At 52.5% G+C, this 19,190-nt stretch overlaps 2 non-coding genes across 2 annotated transcripts; one reads left to right on the top strand and one right to left on the bottom strand.

Moving 5' to 3' along the window:
- The first annotated feature begins 10,840 nt into the window (after window positions 1-10,840).
- Window positions 10,841-10,923, top strand: TRNAL-CAG (transfer RNA leucine (anticodon CAG)). Its single transcript has one exon. It is a non-coding gene; the product is annotated as a tRNA-Leu (tRNA).
- A 275-nt stretch (window positions 10,924-11,198) lies between these two features.
- Window positions 11,199-11,281, bottom strand: TRNAL-CAG (transfer RNA leucine (anticodon CAG)). The gene has a single exon. It is a non-coding gene; the product is annotated as a tRNA-Leu (tRNA).
- Window positions 11,282-19,190: the final 7,909 nt, after the last annotated feature.

The following is a 19,190-nucleotide window of genomic DNA, read 5'->3' as shown; positions in this document are numbered from 1 at the left end:
GCACCTCCGACCCAGGGGCTTGGAAGGCCAGCCGAGGGGGTGGGGGGGCTTCCTGGAGGCAGTATCTCTGTCCCTTGGAGTGACATCGGGCAGGCTGCTTGAGAGCTTCCCCTGCCCATGCCCTGACCAGCTCCAGCCTTGGGGGGGGGGGGGGGGTCAGTTCCAGGATGACACCAACAGAGCCCCCAAGCTTCTCCCCAACCCCAAGGCCTCCTCTAGCTCTCCTGTTGTTTTTGTTTGTTCGTTTTGGGTTTGGTTTGGTTTGGGGGCCATATCCGGTGGGACTCAGGATTTACTCCTGACTCTGCGCTGGCTCCCAGCAGGTTCAGGGGACCGTAGGGGGTGCTGGGGATCAAACCCAGGTCAAACACGTGCAGGGCGAATAAACATCCTACCCACTGTGCTATCTCGCTGTCCAGTGCCTCCTGCATGGTTTAAGCAAGGCACAGGGTGAAGTTTCTAGAGCTCCCCATGGGGGGCTGGAGCAGTAGTTGAGCGGGAATGCGCTTGCCTTGCACATGGCCGACCTGAGTTCAGTTCCCGGCACCCCAGGAGGAATCCCTGAGCACAGAGTCAGGAGTAAGCCCCTGAGCACTGCAGGGCGGGGACCACATAGGTCAGAGACCCCATCTGGTGCAGATAGAGGGACAGAGACAAGTTAAAAGTGAAGGGGAAGGGCTGGAGCGATAGCACAGCTGGTGGGGCGTTTGCCTCGCACGCGGCCAACCCGGGTTCAATTCCCAGCATCCCATATGGTCCCCTGAGCACCGCCAGGAGTAATTCCTGAGTGCAGAGCCAGGAGTGGCCCCTGGCATTGCCAGTGTGACCCCCCCAAAAAAAAGTGAAAGGGAGTTTATGAGGATGCGCTCCTGGGCGGGACCCCCATGAACCTCTGTCAAGGCTGGAATAGAACAGCACCTGGCAAAGACTAAGTTGTCTTGGGTGGAAAATTCAAGGGACAAAGACTTGTGGGACCTGTGTGGTGCGTTTGGTCTGGCCTTCTGTTCTCTATAGGGTGTGGGGCGAGGAATCGTGGAATGCAGGCTGGTAGCTTCCCGGTGCCAGGTGGGCACCAAGTCCTGGGGGCAGGGGGATCTCTGATTCAGGAGCCTTGCTATCTAATCAGCTGATCCATCCCCATTTGGTCTGAGTAAACCTTACAGGGTCAAAAAACAAGAACAAATAAACCAAACTGGAGCTCTGAGCAGGGGTCAACTTCCTGTCACCTGCGCCCCCCCCACCCACCCCACCTCCAGTGACTGTGTTCTCGGCTACTGCCCTGAGTCATCCGTAGACCACCCCCCTAAGGTATTCAGACCCTGGTGCCCCATTTTATTTTGTCTTGCTTTATGTTTGCTTTTGATAGCACAGTGATAAGGGTGTTTGCCTTGCACGCAGCCAGCCTGGCACAGCCAGGTTCGATTCCTCCGCCCCTCTCAGAGAGCCCGGCAAGCTACCGAGAGTATCTCGCCCGCACGGCAAAGCCTGGCACGCTCCCCGTGACGTATTCGATATGCCAAATACAGTAACAATAAGTCTCAAAGTGGAGAAGTTATGGGGTCCGCTCGAGAAAATCGATGAATAACGGGAAGACGGTGACGGTGTATGTTTGCTTTATCTATGGGTCACACTAGGTGGTGCTCAGGGGTTCTTTTTGGCTCTGTGCTCAGGAGTGAGCCCTGGTGGTGGTGGTCCCCTGAATACCATACAAGGTGCCGAGGATTGAACCAGATGGGCCACGTGCCCGGCAAGTGCCCTCCCCAGATCTGCACGATCTCTCAGGGCCTTGAGGGGACGGACTGCTGCTACAAGACAGAACCCCAGCTCTGGGCAGACGGCTCAGCCTGGGCTCACTCCGGGGCCTGCCCCTACTCCGGCGGCCCAGGATGCCCCGAAGGGAGTCAGAAAAATGGGACAGCCCGAAGAACACTTGCCTTGCATGTGGCCAACCTGGGTTCGAAGCCTGCCAGGAGTCATCCTCAAGTGCAACCAAGTCCTGAGCACCACCAGGTGTGACCCCCAAACAACAATGAAATGTTTGTGTGTGCTCGCCTCCGTTTCCCCTGAGGATCTCCCTGTGAGGGCAGGAGCTCAGGAGCTGAGTGTGGCTTCTGACTCGGGGGTCTCCTAGACGTGACTCCTTCACCCGGTGGCTAGGCGTGCAGACCCCTGATCCCTCCCTGTCTGTCCCCAAGCCGCTGCAGACTCGGCACTCAGTGCTCGATTCCACAGTCAGATGATGGCCAGGAGACAGTGGGCTTCCCCCTAATGTAATCCTGGGGATTCGTGCACTAGGACCAAGGTCCTCTTTTGGGGAACTCTGCGTGTCTGTGGAAAGACCGTGAATTTAGGATGTATCTGCTTGCTTAATTACTATTTCTGGAATGCCTACCAGGGTCCAAATGCTGGGGGTCAGGGGGAAACGAGGAGCCTGCGTGGGTCCATGCCCACGTGGAGTGGGGGCTTCTGTGGGGCCCCATCAGGTCAAGAATCTGTCTCTGTAACACACACTTCTGTGGGGCCCATGGGGTCAAAAATCTGTCTGTCTCTCCCTGTCTCTCTGTCTCTGTCTCTATCTCTCTCTCTCTAACACACACTTCTGTGGGGGCCTATGGGATCAAGAATCTTTTTTTTTTTTCGCTTTTTGAGTCACACCCAGCAATGCACAGGGGGTTACTCCTGGCTCTGCACTCAGGAATTACTCCTGGCAGTGCTCAGGGAACCATATGGGATGCTGGGAATCAAACCCGGGTCGACGGCATGCAAGGCAAACGCTGTACCCGCTGTGCTATTGCTCCGGTCCCGGGATCAAGAATCTGTCTGTCTGTCTGTTTCTCTCTCTCTCTCTCTCTCACACACACACACACACACACACACACACACACTCATGTCTAGAAATGACCTTACATTATCCTGAGAACTCCAGAACCCATGGGGCCTGGGGTGTGCAGTGTTGGCCCAGGCTGGAGCCTCCTTCTCAGAAAAGAGCTGACCTAGGAAGGCAGAGTGCAGGGAGGAGATCTGAACACCTTTTTTCAGTGACCCCAGGTTCTTGGCAGACCGAGGAAAACATTGCACACGCCTGTGCCACTTTTATGGGAACTTGATTAACCAAAACACTTGATAATGCGTTTTGCAGGTTTGTCCCTCCCTTCCCGGTGTTGGCGATGCTCAGGGCTATCCTGGGGTCACTCGCTCGGGGGCGGTGACGGTACGTACTGGGTTGTTTTCCCGTTGATTGCGCCCTTGTGGCACTGGGGATCACAAGGACAGGGACACACACAGAGACATAAGGGATGGTGCTGCGATCTAACTTGTAGCCTTGGGGCTGTGAAGCAGGCGGTCTCCTGACCCCCTTGCGGGCCAGTGCTGGCCTGTGGCCTGCAGAAAACACAGGTGAGTGGAGGAAGCGACGGCCACTTTCCTGGCCTGGACATTGCTAACCCAGGAGCCTGCGCTGTCCAGTGACACTGAGTCACCTGTCCGAGGTCCCCACTGGGAAGCCTCAGTCCGGTCCCTGTTGGCTCTCCTCTCTGCAGGCCCCCAGGCCCAAGGGTGGAGGAACATTTCCCAGGAGTCTCAGAAGCCACTCGGGAAGCAGGTGGAAACAGCACTGGGCTCATCAGGTGTTCAGACTGGGACAGAGGGACAGACAGAGGCCCAGGTTCGTTCCCTGCCAGGAGTGACCCCAACTGCAAACCGGAAGTAATCCCGGGAGGTGTGGGTCAAGTCCCTCCACCCCTTAGGCAGAAAAATGTCCTGAGCTGATGAAGGCTGAGCTGATTTCTGGAGGAAGGGCTGGAGCTCTGAGCGGCTTTGCGGGGTGCAGCAGCCCCAGGAGACACACCTCAGTTTCCGGGAAAGTGCCCAGAGGCCTCAGGCCCCGGTGAGGTCCCCGTGAGCCCCTGCCCGCCTGGATGCCAGAATCCCTCCTGCCACACGGGGCAGCTGTCAAGCTTTATCACATGGCCTCTGCCGCATGGGAAATGGTCCCCACCATCTTGCTCACATAGCCAAGGCCTCCGGCGGGACTGAGGGATTGTTCTTTCAGGAGAAGCAAAGTCACTCCCCACCTCCCCTCAGCTTCCCAGGTTTGCTGTCCACCCTCGCAGAAAAGAATTTCAGGGGCCAGAGAGATTGTACAGGGGTTAAGACTCTCGCCTTGGGTATGCCTAACCTGGGTTCGAATCCTGGCACCGCAGACGATTTCCGGAGCACTGCCAGGAGTGGTCCCTGAGCTCAAAGTCAGTCCTGAGCAAGTGGGGTGTGGCCCCCAAACAAAGCAAAAATGGAAAACCAGAAGAGTTTCAGGATATGTATAGTGAAGGAAAGGAAAGGTAATGCATTCTGGAGAGAAGGCAGTTTTCGGTGGAGAGGCGAGAACTCTGGGGACAGGGTTATATCTGTTTTTTCCCCTCATCGCCTTGGCCTGGCATTCCCTAAGCAGATAAGCGCCGTCCCAGGTGAAGGGGATGGGTGGTCTTTCACATTCTTTTTTGTTTTGTCTTTGGCCCACTACTGGCAATGCTCAGGGCTTACTCCTGGCTCTGCACTCGGGAATCACTCCTGGTGGTGCTCAGGGGACCATAGGGAAATGCCCGGATTTTGAGCCCGGGTCGGCCGTGCAAGGCAAACACCCTCTCCCTTGTAGTACTGTTGCTCCTTCTCTCCTTGGTCCTCTCACATTCTTGTTGCAGTGGGAGTTGCTCCTCTCCTGAGGGCTTCAGCCTTCACCCTGGCAGAGGGGTGGGCAGCAGCTTCTTTGGTTTCTTTATTTTATTTATTTTTGACCCATACACAGAGATGCTCAGGGGTTCCTCCTGGCTCTTCACTCAGGAATCACTCCTGGCAGTGCTCGGGGGACCCTATGAGATGCTGGGGGTCGAATCCAGGTCGGCCGCGTGCAAGACAGACGCCCTCCCTGCTGGACTGTCACTCCATCCACTCTTTGGTTTCTTTAGACCACATCTTGGTTTGACTATTTCCCCAGACATGTGCCAGAGGCCACTGCTGGCTTCCCTGCTGTCCCCTCCCTGGGGGAACCTGAGTCAGAGCCCAGAGCCAAGCGCCTTTCGTCTTCCTGGACACCCCAGTGGCCCCCCTCCCCCCACTCACTCAGAGGTCCTGGACCTTGGTCCTCCTTGCCATGAGGGTCCTGCTTTGCAAGAGCGTGTCTCTGTGCTCTGTGTTCCTCGAGTCCCCCCAAATCCCCCAGCGTCCTAGGAGAAATTGTAACCCCAAACATCTTGGTTGGTCCATGACCAACCAAGGAGTGAGAAAGAGCAAGGGCTGCAAGGCTGGAAGGCAGAGGCCTCCTGTCTGCCAAGGAGGTCAGGAGAGGCGTGTTTTGTGTGTGTGTGTGTGTGTGTGTGTGTGTGTGTGTGAGTGTGTGAGTGTGTGTTTATTTGTTTGCTTGTGTGTGTGGACAGCTGTGTCTCATCCATGGCCGATCCCTCACCCACAGCTAAGCCCTCACCCACAGTAGGGCTTCACTCCATGGACGTCCATGGAGGACTCCAGCATCCAGCATTAGATCACCTCAGCTGACCCATAGGGAGCCCCTGACCTCAAATGGACAAAGGAACTTCAGCAACGACGGCTCCGGGAGAGCAGCAAAGGGCCAGGGGTGTCCCAGCGGGGCCTACCTGGGCACTCTTGGAGAGGATCGAAGAACTGGCCGGGGGAGTCCAGGGCACCGACTCGCTTGTCCGTCCATCCATCCATTTGCTGGCGTCCATCGGCTTACCCTGGTCTTATCTTTTGGGGAGACTAAAGGCCTGGGACTGCTGTAAGCAGCGCAGAGAACATAGACCTGAGCCCCTGGCCTGAAGCCCACTGTGGTCACCACCATCTAGGTGACTGACCCAGAGCCGGGCACTGGCCAGCATGCTCACATTTCTCCATGCCAAGGGTGGGCACGGAGGAGCAGCCATCCTGCCCCAGCCCAGCCCAGCCCAGCCCAGCCCAGCCCCACGCCTGATTCCTCCACTTCACGGGCTCTCCTGACCCCCCTGTGGTCTGGATGCCTTATCCAGGGCCCCAGGCAGTGCACGGGGTGACCCAGAAGGTGCCCATCCCATCCCACCCTGAGCACGGAAGCTCGGGCTCGAACCACAGAGAACTGGCCATGCTACTTAGCCAAGCTTGCTCTGGGGGACGCAGCCCCCTCCTTCAAGTTTCCTCTAACCCTGAAATCAGGACCCTGAGTAACATCTGCAGGTTCTGTCTGTGGCCTGAGCTATAAGGCTTGTGGCCCTTTTAGTTTTTAGGGTGACAAAGTCAAGAAAGTAACAATTCGGGGTTGGACCGATAGTCCAGCAGGGAGGGCACCTAGCCTTGCACACATCCCCGATACCCCGCAGGGTCCCCCGAGGCGTTCAGGAGTGACTGACCCTCCTGAGTACAGAGCCAGGAGTAAGCCCCCAAGCCAGCCAGAATGGCCCCCAAAACGAACAAACAAAAACTACTGACTTCAGACACAGAGCAGTTCTCGAGAAGGGGGTCTGAGCCAGGAGAATCAGGCTGTTTGTCGGCTGAGCGTCTTGGATCATCTGAACCCTATTTTCCTCATGTGGGACATGGGGTCATGAGAGCACTGGGCTTTGAGTGTTCCAGGAGATGGTGGGGGGGTCTCAGGAACCTCTGTCAAAACTCAGTTCCTGCTGTCCTTTCCCCAGGCAGAAGTGGGGGGTGCCTAGGAATGATAGTTCCTCCCTGGCCCCGTCTCCCCATTCCAGTTAGGGGGTCCACTGCTCAGCTGGGCAGGGCTCCACGCCCCACAGACGGGAGCAGGGAACGGGTGAAGCCTGGCCCAGAGGGGCCATCGCAGACTCTGGCTGCGGCTGAGAGGGATGAGAGGGAGCAGGATTCGGGGCCCCCTCCCTTCCTTTTTCCCCTCTGGAGGGGCTTGGCGGGGCTTGGGCAGCTGTGTCTGGAAGGACAGCTGGACCCTCCACCCAGGCTCAGGGGACGGGCCCCCGCACTGACCTCGGGGTGGAATCTCTCTCCTGGCCAGGGCCAGGCCAGCGGCTCCCCTCTGAAGCAAGAGCACTCGGCCATGGGCCCAAGGGCGTCAGTGAGTCAGAGATTCCGTCCTGAGCACCTGTAACGGCACAAAGGAGGCGGCCACGGGTGAGGGCTCGGCTGTGGGTTTAGGGCAAGGCTCAGAGGTTGGCTCAGACACTGCCCAGAGCCCCCACCACGGCTCCCGGGTCCCCTGAACCCCCCAGACCCCCGCCCAGCCTCGGGACAGGCTGCAGCTTGTTCCCAGGTGCCGTCTGAGTCAGGCACAGTCTCACAGGTTCTGCAGACCCAGCTCTGTGCCCTGCTGCTCTCTGAGTCTGATTTAGTACGTTCGTTCTTCCCCACTCCACCCCCCACCCCCGCCTCTGTCCCTCTTTCCCTGAAGCCTGTTGAATGTGAACTTCTGTCCTCCGTGACCCAAAGATTCAGGCACCTCGATTCTCTGGGGACCAACTCGGGGTCACTCACCGGCTACAGAACCAGCCAAGTGTGGCTCCCACAGTGTGGGGTCAGCCCTCAGCTTGCAGTGCAAACTGAGGTGCTGGAGAGATTGCGCAGTGAGTAGGGCGCTTGACCAGGCTGTGATCGCCAGCACCACGTGTTGTCTCCTGTTATCACTCAGGAGTGATCCCTGAGTGCAGAGACAGGAGTAAGCCCTGAGCACCGCTGGGTCTCCGACCCCCCCCCCCCAAACAAACAAATAAACAAAAAAAAAAGAGTAAAAACAAATCAGAGAGCGAGAGAGAGAGAGAGAGAGCTCGAAGGATGAGCAAGGCACAGTTTCTAACCCCAGTACCAACCTGGTCCCTCTGCTCTTCCAGCATCTCCAGGAGAAGTCCTGGAGCATTAAAAGGAAAAAAAAGAAAAAATCCTTCGCATTGGGGGTCTGGAACATTAGTACTGTGACTAAGGTGCCACGCCTTTTACACAGCTAACACGGGTTTGATCCCAGCAACACATTCAGTCTCCAGAGCTCTGCCAGGACTGACCCTTGAGTGCAGAGCCAGGAATAAGCACTAAGTACTGTTGAGTGTGAATCAAAAAACCAATAAAAGAAAAAAAAGAAGTCATATTTTTTTTGCTACTGAGAGGTGTGAGTCCCTCTAGAAGCAAATAGCCAGCATGGGTACTCGGACAGGACACCCAAATATCTTTTTGCTTAGTTGAAAGTTCCCAGACATCCTCTTTCTAGCTCCTATCAGCTGCTAAAGTAAAATCATAGCTCAGTGATTTATTTTTCTTTGTTTTTTTTTGGGGGGGAGGGAACCACACCCCCAAAATGCTCAGCGGGGCTTCCAAAGACCCAGCACAGAGGTTACTCCTGGCTCAGCACTCAGGAATTACTCCTGGTGGTGCTCAGAGGACCAAATGGGGTGCCAGGCATCGAACCCAGGTCAACCGTATGTAAGGCAGACACTCTACCCATTGTACTATCCTGCCACGTTCACCGATTTCTTAGCTTTCACCCTTGACCCAGTCCTTGGATGCAACTCGAGGGCAGAAATTCTGTCACAGCTTCTTTCTCTTTTTATTGGTTTGGGGTTGACCACGCGTGGCATAGTGCTCAGGGCTTCCTCCTGGCTCTGCACTCAGAGATTATGCCTGGCAGTGCTTGGGGGACCCTATGTGGTTGCAGGGACTGGAAGCAGGGTCTGCCGGAAGTGCTTTAACCCTGTACTATCTCTCCCAGGCCCTGAGTTCCTCTTGCCTGACATGGAGTATGGGCTGAATAAACATTGACTGATGTTCTTTCCCGTCGCCAGGGTTTTGAGAAGACACAAAAGAAATCATTACTGAAGATAAACCTCTCTCTGGAGGACAGAGAGGAGAAGGCATTTGAGGCAAGGAAGGAATGGGGTGGGGGTACATCACGTCTCAAACAGCCTAGAGGTTACCTCCCCTGTGGCATTCCTGGTCTGGAGGGCCCCAGCCCGAGGTGGTGGGAGTTTCTGAGATACTCTGTGACACCGAGTCACGGGGCCCAGTGGGCACACAGGCAGCTGGCACAGCTGACTCTCCCCCTGCCTGTCAAACCCCATGACAGAGAGAACAGTGGCGAGTCAGTGACCAAGGCACTGAAATCTGACTCCTTGCACCCCAACAGAGGTGTATTTAGGGACTCTGGGGAGTCTGGAAATAGGAGAGCATAACATCTGGGAAGAATGGGAGTACCCTAGGGTCTCCCAGCAGAGAAAAGCACCCAAAGACAAAACACTGAGTTGGGTGCCCATGGATGTCTGGGGGAGGGGGCAGGAGGAAGGAAGAAGGGGTAGCAGAGTGGGGTTCTAAACCCGCTGTGGGGTGTGCATGGGAGGAGAGATGAGTCAGGACTGAACCGGGAATTCACGCACAAATAGTCCCTGGGCACCGTGTGCCAAGCTCAACTTGGGTACTGGGGGATACCATCAGATAGGTCTAGAATCAGAGAGATAATACAGCAGGGAGGACATTTGCCTTGCATGAGGCCAACCGGGCTTCAAGCCCAGGCACCCCATATGGCTTCCCTGAGCCCCACCAGGAGTGATCCCTGAGTGCAGAGCCCAGAGTATCCCTGAGTACTGCCAGCTGTGGCCCAAAATCCATAAAAAGAAAAAAAAGAACAGGTGGGCTCTGGGGAAGAGGCCAGGGATCCTTGGGCACATGGATGGTGCAGAGGTGAGGTATATGTATGTATCTAAACCACAGAGCCAGCAACACTGTAAGCATGAAATCCAAAAGAAGCCAAATTTTAAAATGTGTTTGTTGGGGGCTGGAGCGACAGCACAGTGGGTAGGGCATTTGCCTTGTACGCGGATGACCCAGGTTCGATTCCCAGCGTCCCTGAGCACCGCCAGGAGTAATTCCTGAGTGCAAAGTCAGGAGTAACCCCTGTGTATTTCCAGGTGTGACCCAAAAAAGCAAACTAAATAAATAAAATATGTTTGTCAAGGAGTTAGGTGGGGGATAGGAGGGGGGAAGGGAATCTAGGGACATTGGTGGAGAGATGGAGGGAAGTTGACCGCTGGAGGTGGGATTGCCGTTGTAACATTGTATGTCTGAAAGTTAACTATGAATCACTTTGTAAATCACGGTGTCTGGATTTAAAAAAAATAATTTTTAAAAATATCTCAGTTCAGGTTTTGTCTACCACAGAGCCTGTGTTGATGAAAACTGAAGGAAATTGGTAGAGAAGCTGGTGGCTTCGTCTATGTTATCTCCTCCGGGAAGCCTTCCTGCCACTCTTTGAGTGGGTTTTTCAGCTTCTTCTGTTTCCACAAGTCCCTTGGACTTCCCCTAGGAACCCTGGGGTTGGACTGTGAAATTACAGTTCTGTCGAATACTAGGAAAGAGAACTCCTAGGCAGGCTTGGAGACCGGCTTCTCCTCTGGGGCGCCGGCATACCAAGACCCGCAGGTTTGACTGCAGAAAATGCAAAAAGGAATGTATGGGAAAGTGCCTGCGTTTGTGCAAAGAGTCCAAGGTGTGGACAAGAGTGCGTGCACGCATGCAGAATCCACCAGAGTGGATGCATGGGTGCACAAGAGTGATTGCATGGGTGCAGAGGCACAAACGCTCTGCACAAACGCATGCTGAGCTGTCCAACGGGACCTGGGTCGGCCTTGGCGGGTCCGGCTCTCCGGCTTCCCAAGAGCGCCCTCTGCCGCCGCTCCCGGGAACCTCGCCGTGTCTTTTTCGGTCCCATCTCGCTCCGCCCTTTGCAACGAGCCCCGCCCCCTGGGCCCGGCACCTCCCATCGCGGAACGCCACTGCTGCTCACTGCGCACGCGCGAGTTGGAGCCCTTGCAAAGAGGTTTGCTCCCAACCGCTTCTATGAGCAGTCAGGATGGCCGAGCGGTCTAAGGCGCTGCGTTCAGGTCGCAGTCTCCCCTGGAGGCGTGGGTTCGAATCCCACTTCTGACAAAGCTTCAACTTTTCTTGTTTTGCCCACCACTGTAGACGCATACGTGTTTTGGATTTTCTACTTTTACGAAATGAGCGTTTTCTTCTTACAATTTCAAGCATTCCGAGTTTCTTGAAAAAACTCATTATTTTTATGACTTTGGCTTAAGGTCCAAGATAAAGATAACGACCCGTTTTGTGTTTGTATTTAAAGCTGTTTAAGCTTTAAATAAACAGCTACCTCCCCAGGAAGCTTGGAGAAGCGCCCTCCATCCCAAAAATAGTTCAGGGGGAACTGTCAGAAGTGGGATTCGAACCCACGCCTCCAGGGGAGACTGCGACCTGAACGCAGCGCCTTAGACCGCTCGGCCATCCTGACGTCCCGGCGGAGTAGTTTTTATTTTATTTATTTATTTCTTTGAGGTCTGATTTGCTGGCGGGTCACAGCCAGCGTGGGGTATTTGGGCCGAGCAGGCGGTCACGGGACCCCCACAGCTCCGCTAATCAAAGACCCCGGGCCCTGAAGGGTCTCCTTTTCGGGTTACATCTTCCATCAGTCTACAAGAAGACAGAACATTGGAAACACGCCCCCAAATAAATGCAACCAGACATGCTTGTCCCCACCCCAACAGACGAACACAACGGGCACGAAAGGACCGACGGCATGAAATTTCTTGCTAAATTCTGAAGTTCTGAAATTAAAGCCTGTTGCAGCGGGTGCAAAGGGGCGGGACAGAGGGGGCGGGAGCGGCTCTGTGAGAAGCCTTGCCATTGGCTCCTCGGGACCGGAAGTCACGGGCAGAGGCTCCGTGCCACCAGTGATTGGCTGGGACCTTATGCAGATTAAGTTGGGGTTTTGTTTTTTTTTTTAATTGTTATTTTTTAATCACCGTGAGATATAGTCACAAAGGTTTAATGTTTGAATTTCAATCCCTCCACCAGTGCACATTCCTCACCACCAATGTTCCCAGTGTATCCCCCTCCTTTCCCAACCCTCCCCTGCCTCTGTGGCAGACAATGTACCCCATACTCTCTCTACTTTGGGGCATTATGGTTTGCAATATAGATACTGAGAAGCTCTCACGTTGGGTCCTTTATCTACTTTCAGCCCACGTCTCCCATCCCGAACAATTCCTCCAACCATCATTGACTTAGTGGTCCCTTCTCCATCTCAACTGCCTTCTTTATTCCAGCTGCGAAGTTGAGTTTTTCTACCTTTTAAAACCGACTGATTATCGGGCAAGGTTGGAGATCTCTTAAACCTGGAGAAGAAGCGATCCGCGCACCTACAGACACCCGTTGTTTATAAAGGATTGTAATTGATGTGTCCGCCTGTCCTTGCTCCCAGAATGAACTTGGGTTGAGGATGCGATGGGTAGAGAGACCCAGGAGGTTTCCAAGAAGAACGCGCCCCTGGCAAAGCAGAGAGGGCTCCTGTGCAGATGGTGATCTCCCCAAAACTGGAGGCATTCAAGTCAAGGCTGAAGAGTCACTCGGTGGAAGTGTTGGTGAGGGAACTTGAAGTCCCTGTGTTCCTTACTGTGCTGTAACAACAGCAGATGAAGATCCGACCAGAGTTGGCTTAAGGACAGTGGTGGAGGGTCTGGGGCACTTTGGTAGTTGTGGGGTGCAGTAACATTGTATACAGCAATACTAGAAATGTAAACACTATGGTAAACGTATTACATAAACAATAATTTTAAAAATGTTTTAAATAAATTATTGCAAAGTTAGTGGCCTGAAATCACACTATTTATTATAGTTACTTAGAGTTCTGGAGCCAGACCTGCATTCCTTCTGCAGGCTCTAGGGGAGATGGATTTTTTTTTTTCCTTTTCTGGTTTCTAGAAGCCACCCGTACCCCATACCACCGCATACTTCCATTACTCCTGTTTTTATCTCTGACTCAAGGCTCAACTGTCTAACCATTTACAAGGATTCTTGTGATGAGCCTGATCAAATAATCTAGGATAAGCTCTCTGGATCAAACATTGAACCATAGAATATGGATACCCATGAAAAGTGACACATTCACAGGCGATGGATGTTCCATAAGGGGATAGCTTCTGGTAACTGTGTGCTTCTGGGGAAGGGGATAGAGGAGGAAGAAAACTTTTCCTTTTCCTTCTTTGTTTGTTGGCGCCAAGAATCAAACATAAAACATAGGTTTTTTTTTTTTTTTGGTCACATCTGCATTTTTTTCTTCTTCTTTTTTTTTTTTTCTTTTTGGGTCGTGCCTGGCGATGTACAGGGGTTACTCTTGGCTCTGCACTCAGGAATCACTCCTGGCGGTGCTCAGGGGACCATATGGTATGCTGGGAATCGAACCCGGGTCGGCTGCGTGCAAGGCAAACGCCCTACCCACTGTGCTATCGCTCCAGCCCCACATCTGCATTTTTTAAAAATTTTATTTTATTTTAATTTTTATTAGTGAAACACCATGAAGTACATTGTAGCCTTATAAATTTTTGTGCTTGGGTTTCAGTTATACAATGGTCAAGTACCCATCCCTCCACCAGTGCCATTCTCCACCACCACTGATCCCTCCCACCCCAGCATCCCCCCCCCCCCCATCGCACCCCGCCTCTGTGGCAGGGCATTCCCTTTTGCTCTCTCTCTCCTTTTGGGTGTTGTGGTTTGCAAGAGAAGTATTGAGCGACAATCATGTTCGGTCTACAGTCTACATCAGCATGCATCTCCCACCCTGGGAGAATCCTCCCAACACCCTTTATTTGGTGTTCCCTTCTCTACCTGAGCTGCCTTTTCCCCTAGCAAAAACATAGGTTTTATCGCAGAGTTTATAGATCCCCGGCCAAAGAGGGAGATGCTTTCAATTGTACCTTTAAATTTTGTAGCATGGGGGGTAGGGCGCTTACCTTGCACGTGGCTGACCCAGGTTCGATCCCTGGCATCCCACATGGTCCAATGGTCCACCAGGAGTGATTCCTGAGAGCCGAGCCAGGCACATCGCAGGGTGTGACTCTAAAACAACAATAACTACAAAGTGAAAACACATTCATTAATTACAGTTAAAAAGAAGTTTGGGGGCCCGAGATAGTTCAGGGGGGAAGTTGTTTGCCTTGCACACAGTCCATGGGGTTGGATCCCCAGCATCCCCTGAGTACCATCATCAGTGATCCCTGAGTGCAAAGCCAGGAAGAGCCCCTGACCATTGCTGGGTATGGCCCACAAACAAAATTTTGTAGCTAGTGCACATACTAGCTAATAAAAAAGAAGTGTTGTTTCTTTGGTGGTTAAAGTGAATGTTTGGGGCTGGAGCAATAGTACAGCGGGTAGGGCACTTGCCTTGCACACAGCTGACCCGGGTTTGATCCCAGCATTCCCATATGGTCCCCTGAGGCTTCCAGGAGTGATTTCTGAGTGTAGAGCCAGGAGTAAGCCCTGAGCATAGCCAGGTGTGGCCTCTGCCCCCAAGTAAATAAAATAATGCAATTTTAGAACCAGGGAGATAACTCGAGGCTGGTGCTCATGTTTTGCATATAGGAGGGCAGATTTGATCCTGAGCATTGGCTGACCCCCAGAGCTACTGAGCCAGGAATAGTCGATATGGGTGTGGTCCCCAAGCCAACTAAATTAAATTGAATGACAAAATTTTAGAACCAGAGAAATAGCTTAGCAGGTAGAACATATGCTACGTGTATGTAGAAGGAGATTCGTGTTTGATTCCCCAGAACTTCTTGTTTCTCTAAGCACTGAGCTGGGAGTAATCCCTGAGAACTAATGAATGTAACCCTCAAAAATAAAAATAAATAAAACAATTTCAGTACTGGGGAGATAGAGATGGGAGCACACATTTTACATGTTTTCCCTCTTATCTGCATTGGATTTTTTTTTTTTTTGGCTTTTTAGGTCATACCTGGTAATGCACAGGGGTTACTCCTGGCTCTGCACTCAGGAATTACCCCTGGCGGTGCTCAGGGGACCATGGGGGATGCTGGGAATCGAACCTGGGTTGGCCGCATGCAAGGCAAACACCCTACCCGCTGTGCTCCAGCCTCTACATTGGATATTTGGATAGTGCACACAGATTACTTATTTAACCTAAAAAACAGTCAGGAAAAACTGGTAAAGACTGAGAAAGGCAAAAGATTGTTGGGTGTTCTCGGAATGGAATGTTCTGTGTTAGCTGCAGCTGTGTAGGTAGCTGCTAGAGCAGCCATCCAAAACACAGAGTCACGGGCTGCTGAGTACCGAGCACGGAGCACTGAGCGTCTGGGCAGAATCCAGAGCGCTAAAGCTGGACAGTGGCTGGGAGATTTGAAAGACCGCAGTACGAAAACCATAAGATGTAGTATCTAACTTTTATATGATCCCATGTATAAATATAATCTTCTGAAAATATATTGTGCTAATATGTTATTCTAAAATGTTTAACATTAAGTTTAGGGCATGGGACCAGAGAGATTGTACAGTGGGTACGAGATAGATCTTTCATGTAGGCTCACCTGGGCTCTATCCCGGGGACCCCATGTGGTCCCCTGAGCCCACCAGGAGTGAGCCTGAGCATAGAGCACAGCCACGTGTGGCCCCAAACCCAAAACAAAACTTTTTTTTTTTCAGTTCAGTGCAGCACAGACAGCTCAAAAGACTGTGTGTTTTGCTGAGAGAGGCCTCACTCTTCACCCCTCCTCCAGTAACCCCCAAGCCCTGATCAGGAGTAGCTCCTGAGCCTGCCAGGCATGACCTAAAAACCAAATAATAATAATGATGATACACAAAATTCAGTTTTAGAAATGAGAACCTAGTCTGGTAAAATGTGATTGGCTTCACCTGGGGTAGAGGCCACTTTGCTTCATTATTCTGTGTGGTTTGAAGTGTATGTATGCTTTCTCTCCTTCCGTCCCTCCCTCCCTCTCTCCCCTCCCTCCCTCCCTCCCTCCCTCCCTTCCTTCTTCCCTTCCCTTCCCTTCCCTTCCCTTCCCTTCCCTTCCCTTCCCTTCCCTTCCCTTCCCTTCTCTCCCCTTCCCTTTCCCACCCTCCCTCCCTCCCTCCCTTCCTCCCTCCCTTCCTTCCTTCTTTCCTTCCTTCCTTCCTTCCTTCCTTCCTTCCTTCCTTCCTTCCTTCCTTCCTTCCTTCCTCTTTCCTTTCCTTCTTTCTTCTTCTTCTCCTTTCCTGTCTTTGTTTTTCTTTCCTTTTTCCCCTCTTTCCTTCTTTCTTTCTCTCTTTCTTTCCCCCTCTTTTCTCTCTTCCTTCATTCCTTTCTTTCCGCCCTCCCACCCTTCCTCCTCCTCTCTTTCCTTCTCTCTTTCCCGTGTGTCTGAGCCCACAGGGCCCTGTTGCGGAGGTTGTTGGGATTCAGGCACAGAGTAGATGTGTTTGTTCTTGGGTCCGGGCGCTGGGAGAGAGCTCGAGCCACTCCACCGGGCCCTTCCCAGAAAGGCAGTGGGCAGCCTCGGCCTAGGCGTACAAACCCACAGGGAACTGGCGTTGGGAGCCGGGATAAGGCACCACAGGAAGAGAGAGACATCGTGGGGAGGAGCTGCTCCGGCTAAAGCCGAACACTGAAGCAGAGTCTTGGAAGGCGACTAAGAGAGGCAGGAAAAGAGCACTTGGGGCAGAGAAACCCACGAACCAGCAAAGCGTCTGCGGCCGGGAAGGAGGGATGAGGCTGGAGGGGCTGTGGAGAGAGAGAGCCGGGAATCAGGCGCCCGAGTCTTAACCTTGGAGACAGAGTGGATCTTATTATCTCAATTTTATTATTTTTATTCTATTATTTTTAAAATAAGAGGTCCAGGGGCTGGAGCAATAGCACAGTGGGTAGGGGTTTGCCTTGCGCCAGACCAACCAGTGTGCAATTCCCAGCATCCCATATGGTCCCCTGAGCACCGCCAGGAGTAATTCCTGAGTGCAGAGCCAGGAGTAACCCCTGTGCATCACTGGGTGTGACCCAAAAAACAAAAAATTAATTAATTAAATAAAAAGGGGATTGGGGCTGGAGCGATAGCCCAGCGAGTAGGGCATTTGCCTTGCACGCGGCAGACCAGGGTTCTATTCCCAGCATCCCATATGGTCCCCTGAGCACCACCAGGAGTAACTCCTGAGTGCAGAGCCAGGAGTAACCCCTGTGCATTGTGGGCCGTGACTCAAAAAAGAAAAAAAAAAAAAGGATCCAGGAGAGAGCCCGGCCATTAGGGAGCACACCAGTAAGCATCTGGCCTGGGTTCAATTCCTGAAATCACAGAGTACTCTGAGCGTCATTGCATTCAGCCTGGAGGCCCCACCAAAATAAATAAAAACTAAAGGAGGCCATTGGGGGTGAGTAACACCATTTGCTTCACGATTCTTTAAAATACACAGAAATGGGCTGGAGAGAGAGTAAAGCAGGTTCGACACTTCCTGGCTTGTGGCTGACCCTGGTTTGACCTTTGAATACTGCAGATACAATACAGGATTCTTGGCCCCGATTTGATCCTTGAGCATGACCAAGAGTGATTCCTGATGAGCACAGAGCCAGGAGTGAGCCCTGGGCAGAACCGAGTGTGTCCCTCATGGCACCAAAAATAAAATAAAATACACAGAATTGTTACCCGTGGGAGAGGTCTGCCCAGCAGCTCCGCTCAGCACCCTACCTGCTTTACCATCACTCCAGCCCCCAGTATGACATTTTTTTTTAAAAAGAGACAGCACACTGGAGCCATAGCACAGTAGGGAGGGTGTTGGTCTTGCACACTGCCGACCAGGGTTCAATCCCCAGCATCCCATAAGTCCCCCCCCCACCACACACACACACACACACACACACACACACACACACACTGCCAGGAGTCGTTCTTGAGTGCAGAATCAGAAGGAACTCACCCAAAAGTAATAAATAAAATAAAATCTTCGCAGGCTGGCCTTAGGCTCTGGGAGAAACTATCTAAGTCCAAACCTGATAGAAACACGGTGCAGGAAGTTGTCCCAACTGCCCCTGAGGGCAGCTCACTCATGTATAGCCTCCTCAGGGAGCCAGAAACTGGCATCATCCAACCATCCAGTCCAACTGGAGTCCAGTTGGCCATGAGTCCAAGAGGGAGCCCCAGTGAAGACTGCCCCAAGGACAGGAGCACGTGCTCTGCATGCAGGAGGCCCAGGGTCAATGTCTGGCACTGCAGAGCCTCTGGGAGTAAACCTCAAACAAGCCAAGAGCAACCTCTGTGCACTGCCAGGTGTGGGCCCCAAACCCACCAACTTAAGACCAGCCCCCAAAGAGGTGAGCGTAGCTGGTGTGTTGTCTTACACAATGGGGAGAAGACCATGGAAGACTACCGGAAACAGAGCAAAACAGGAAGATTAGAAGCAGGACCCGAGGGACCCATGCTAGAAGCTGGACTCCGATGAATGAATGGGTCGTAAATCATAAAGTTATGAGCAGATTGGAGCAGGGAGCAAGTTTGATTGCATTCCTTGAACAAGAACAGGGTCACGGAATTATGAGTAAGTGCCTCTAAGGAACTTAAAAACAAATCTTATTAATCACCGATCATTCCAATTATTATAGAAGGTTCTGGGTTTGACCTCTGAGTTAGCAACCATCATTTGTGTATGTTAGATGGAGAATGTTTCCCTAGGAGCCACTTGGCCTGTCTCACCTTAAAAACCTCTTTGTGAACTGCCTTCATGACCCGGGTGCCTTTTGGCCATAACCAGGCCAAGTCCTCCAGCATAATAAAGCTGGTGGCGACCCTGAGACTTCTCCAGTGCCAGTCTGTTTCCTGGCCAGATTTCTGTAACAATACAAGTCACGCTTGTAAAAATTCTTTGAAGGGCTGACAATGTGGTCAGCAGGAGAGACCTGCCCAGAGAAGGTTCTCTGGCACTGCAAAATTAAACCCGTTAATGAGAAAGACGCAATTTAGTGCTTTTTACTATGTTTCCTTCAGTGACCCATCACCGCCAGTGAGTTCTAGCACATTCCTGCCTACACCACATGCTCTTCCCTCAGCCTGTTTGAGTCCAGAGCCCTCAGCTAAAAACTCAAGCTTTTTAGTGCATGTTGTGGCCCCTCTCAGTTTATGGATTATTGAGTCTCGGGATGGGTTGGGGGACCCCTAACCTCTGCGCTTGTCAGAGGTGACGGCAGTCTTGTGACTGGCCCACCCTATTTGTGCCTTCCCATCGTACAAGCTCCTTTGATATTTTGCCACTTTGATATTTTACTCTCTGTCACTTTTATATGTTGCAATTGTTTTCTCCTACTCTATCTCTCCCACTCTGTGGCATTTTGACAAATATGAACAGTCATGTAATCGCCACCAGAATTAAAATATAGAACATTCTGGAGCCAG

Source organism: Sorex fumeus, unplaced genomic scaffold (assembly GCF_029834395.1).
Source record: "Sorex fumeus unplaced genomic scaffold, SorFum_2.1 ptg000122l, whole genome shotgun sequence".
NCBI lineage: Eukaryota > Metazoa > Chordata > Mammalia > Eulipotyphla > Soricidae > Sorex > Sorex fumeus.
This window is presented reverse-complemented; position numbering and strand designations above follow the sequence as displayed.